Source organism: Camelus dromedarius, chromosome 4 (genome assembly GCF_036321535.1).
Source record: "Camelus dromedarius isolate mCamDro1 chromosome 4, mCamDro1.pat, whole genome shotgun sequence".
NCBI classification, from domain to species: Eukaryota; Metazoa; Chordata; class Mammalia; order Artiodactyla; family Camelidae; genus Camelus; species Camelus dromedarius.
Window position 1 is genome coordinate 34,033,347 of NC_087439.1, and position 4,864 is coordinate 34,038,210.

At 34.6% G+C, this 4,864-nt stretch overlaps 1 non-coding gene across 1 annotated transcript; it reads right to left on the reverse strand.

The window, feature by feature from the left end:
• Positions 1-4,250: 4,250 nt before the first annotated feature.
• On the reverse strand, positions 4,251-4,406 carry LOC116153228 (U1 spliceosomal RNA). The gene has a single exon (XR_004137011.2). It is a non-coding gene; the product is annotated as a U1 spliceosomal RNA (small nuclear RNA).
• Positions 4,407-4,864: the final 458 nt, after the last annotated feature.

Sequence of the window (4,864 nt, forward strand, 5' to 3'; positions counted from 1 at the left end):
CCCACCACATCTGACCCAGATGGCTTGTGACAGAATAGCTCAACAGAAAGCCAGGAAAAGCCAGAGGGGGAGGAAATAGTCAGGAGAGATGGTTAGGGTCAACAGAAATCTTTTTGGGGGCACTAATGATGACTACTGAGAGAACATTGCATTAGACAATTTGTCTCTTTTAAAAGGATAAAGGAATAAATGCACACTGGGTGGACCTTCTAAGAAATGCCTTTCTAGTTACTGCTGATATCTTGTTGAGCATCTTTTTTTCAAACCTCATTACAGGCTAAATGGCAAATTATCTGTTATCACTTGGGAAATCTCAGTTACCTCTTAATTCTAATAGTGTAGTCACATAACAACTTTAACTGAGTTTTCTTCTAAACCTAATTACTCTCTGTTTTGAACACTAATTTTAAGTGAAGAGCTCTCTACTTCCCTTTAGTTTTTATACATATGGACCAATCCTACACAACTGGAGAGCATACCCTCTCCCACTCAAAGAGCTTTCTGGTGCATTAGTATTTGGTTAGATAGAGGAAAAGTTACAAGAAAGGGAACAAGATTTGTACAGGAAAAAAACTGGAAAATTTCTGGAACTAGGTGCACACATAAACATATGGATACATATTTACCCACACGTATTTTAATACACACTTCCTCTTATATTCATCAAAAAAGAATTTCTTCCTTTTTCTATCTGAAATGAATTTAAAATTTACATCCATTTATGTAGAAAAAAGATCTTACAGCTAATTAGGTGGATGCTGGATGATGGATAGATACACGAAAGATAGAGAACAGGTAGATGATAGTTGAATGGAAAGGTGGATGAATGGATGACAGACAAATGATCATAAAAATTGTAACTATTGTGTTGAAACTTACACTTTAGTAAGATATAGTTCTCTGTAATTTCCACCAGCATTTTTAACTTATGCTTTACTGATTCAGATCATCAGAATCTTGTGGAGACCACAAAGGAGAATTTTCTTTACCTACCCTTTGAAAGTCTAGGCCAGGCCAGTAATCAGTGGAATGTCTGCAGCCAATTCTCAGTAATTGACTTGCCCAACGTGACACAGCTTTTGGGCGATACAACCAGGACTTGAACCTATATCTGTATAATTCCCTATTCTACCTTTAAAGTCCTTGTTGTTGTTATTGTAAATTCACATCTATGTCTGTTATAAATAGACATCATTTTTGTTTTGTAAACAGAGCAAACTTAAGTAAGTCTCAGTACCTTGGTCTTGTAGTTCACTGAACATGTCTGTTATCCAAATACTTAGCTAACATTTGCAACAATGACTAAGTAGAGAGGAAATAGAAAATCTATTTTTCCCTTGTCTTCTTGTATTCAACTTGTTATTTTGCATCAAACTCTATCATGATTTGGTATAATCAATAACACATAGCTTTGAAATAAACCATTGTATCCCTTGACAATGACTATGCCTAGAATACAGTGAATTCTCAGTGAGTATTTTTTATTGGATAAAATTTTTAAATGATAAGCATTCAATTATTACACAAACTAATTTCTTATCATAGGAAGAAGTTCATGATATGTTAAGCTAAAATATAGATTACAAAGCTGTTTTTTAGAACTATCCTAATTTTGAGGGGAAAAAATATATCTTCATGGAAGAACAATTATTAATGTATTTACAGTTATTTATAGTTTAGTGTATTTTTCTTTTATTTTCAGAAAAATAGTGTATTTTATAATAAAAATAAGTGTTTTATGTTTGTTTTGTTTATTTTAAAAGTGGCCTCTTCTACCACATTTCCATAGTACTTTCTAGAAAACTGTTGGAAAGCCTACATTACAATTAGTTTTCCAGTGTTCCAATTTGGAAAGTGGCCTTAACCTTCTTCTTCAAGACCCTCAGCTCCTTATTTTATTTACTCTCCACTGTTATTTGTGCAAAAACTGTCTCTTCTTTGAAACTGAAAGTGTTTTAAAGATCAGATGCCATATTTTACTCATTTCTGAGTTATTTCACCCCTACACCAACCCTCGAAATAAGCTTGTACATAGTCAATGCCAAAAAAATGTGATAAATATTTGGTAAATCATTCATCAAGCCCAAAAATTTACAAATTTTTCATTTTAGGCTAAGTAATATTTCCACTGATTTTTTTTCATAAAGAATGAATACTTGGGCTCAATGGTAAACAAACTAGAATCATAATAACTTTTTATACCAGAGATAAACCCTACACTATTTATGCCACCCAAAGTTCCCCTTTCCAGAGTCATCCATGAACTGGGGTTTTCCTAGTCCAGTTAACTAAAATCTTTTTCTTTCAGCATACCGTGTAAGCTACATATTTGACAAGATCGGATGTGTTCCTAGGCTGATGTGCAGTAACAGTTTAAGCTTCCAGGTAGCAATTGTGATAATGTCTGAACCTAGAAGAATATCTCTAATTATAGGCACTTTAGGCACCATAGCAGAGAGTGGAAAAATATTCTAAGCCAGTTGGATCTTTAAGTACTTTGTGCTATATTTACTGAATAGATGATGTTTGGTAGCAAAAACTCAATTAACAGTCTTCGTGATTCAGTGTTTGCTTCAGCCCTTGGGGATTAGCAACCTTGGTGCTAAACAAACACATAATCATAGCAGTTAGTTCCAAGCTTTCTTTTAGTTGCAGGGCTAGTTTAATAATCTAAATTCTTGAAATGATAGAGTAGTTTAAAGATGAGAAGAAGGCCATGTAAACTGGAACTACAGAATAACTCTTTAAACAAGGTCAAAGGGTATCACTGTTCTTCTTTTCAATCATTCATATGGTATTTATTACTGTACTTATCTTCCCAAGAATATATAGTATAGTACAAAATTTCAGTACAGTAAAGAACAAGCATTAGTTGCTTATCAGAATGCTTTGAGAAATAGGGTTTTTTTCATAAGTTCATTTGAAAAAATAAATTTAAAATACAAACTTTGAAGTTCCATTTCTACTTTTGGCAGACTCTTTCAATTACCTATAAGCCTAAGTAATTCATATGAATTTCTTCTCCTTCATTAATATTGAGCACCTGAGAAAAATCATATAAGGCTTTCAAAATCCAGATTTTCACCAGATAAATAGCAAAATGAAATGATTATTATTCATGATACCAGTTGGCCTCTTTAGATACCTACCTAGGACTGTGGGTATGTAAATCCACCATGTTTAACTGAGTACATCAGCACTGAAGATCGAATTACCCACAACCCAGGGATAGAAATAATTATATTAGAGCTCATTTCAGACCATGTAGTTCTCTATTAGTAATTGTATTGGGCTATTGAGACACAATCATTAGAGACATAAAATGGTCATTTTGTATATTAGTAGTAAAAGAAAAAATCGTAAACCTTTAAGGAGAATTCATAAAATATGTACTTTTGACTCACAGTTAAAACATTGATTAAATTGCACACTACAAAAGAAGGCATTAAAAAATAGGAGGCATCGCCAAGGAGGCCGGCTACCAACAATCACCTTAACTTTTTACAAGTATCCTGTCACCAATAATGTAACATGCACAGGGCTTTGAAACACATAATTCATTAAAGGCACCTAGAAAATGGAGATACTCTCCATCAAACTGCTAAATGCTTTGTCTGAAGAACAACCTGACAGCCAGAGAGCAGCCCTGAACTGGAAGAGATGAAGGGTGTTGCCCACAGCCTGTGACTCACATTTTCCTTGAAAAACGTCAGGCATTTCTAGTAACGTTACCATGCTATGAACTTTGCATAATGAATATCCTTATTATAATTATTCAAAGAAAAATGTATCTAATTTGGACAACTATTTTTAATGATTACATATTGTTTTGTTTTACTGTAACTGTCTCTAAACCTTAGTTTTATATTGTATTATTTTGGTTTCCTGAAAAACCTACAAATACAGGGAGATGCTTCACATGTATTAACTTATTTACTCCTAACAATAAAGTGTTGTGAGAACAGTAATTTATCTCATTTAAAGTAGAGAAAACTGAAGCACAAAAAGGTATAGACATTTGCCTAACGTCACACAGCTAGGGAGTAACAAATTTGGGATTCAAAACAGAATATATACAACAGGTAATTACATATGTCATGCAATTTCAGAAATTCAGAAAAGAGTTCCCGGCCCCTTTTGGCCCCTCTTAAATAAAATTATTGATGTTACTTGCAGGATGACCTATCCATTTCCTGTTCATCCTCACCAGGATTAGAGTCAAGTAACTTATTAAATACCAACTATTTTTTTAGTACAAATGTAGTCCCCACTACCACAAATTATGCAGTTGCATGTCCCACATTTGGGGAAACTGCAGGGGTCAGCACATCCAGAATGCAATCGATAAGCCTTGCCCTGGGAAAACTATCTTCATGATCATGGTATCTCCCCTGCCAGGTAAGTACAAATACCTACTATTTTCAATAATAGACATTAGATCAGGAGTTTTAGCAATATTATTTCACGATTATCCCCAATTTTACAAGTGAGGAAACTGAGGCTCAGAGAAATGGAAGAATCTGGCCATGGGATGGCCATGCAGTCAGTAAATGGTGAAGCTGGTCCACACACTCATATCTGCAGACTTTATAATATAAAAGAATTGTGAAAGAGACACCATCCAAAATTAGCTGTGATTTCAAAGGGCTGCCGTAATCTCATCTAACCCTAACCCTTGAAAGATGGTCTTATTTTTATAGTAGGGCTTGGGTCTGAGTTTTTCTGCCAAGAATCCCTTGCCCTCAGCCCCTAGCCACTTAGCTAGCACCCTAAGCCCTGTCTAGCTTCAGCCAACCTTCTTTTCAAGAGGGCACATTTCTGTTGTCTCTCCCTAGACGCTACCCAGGTCCTATTAAGTTCCTCT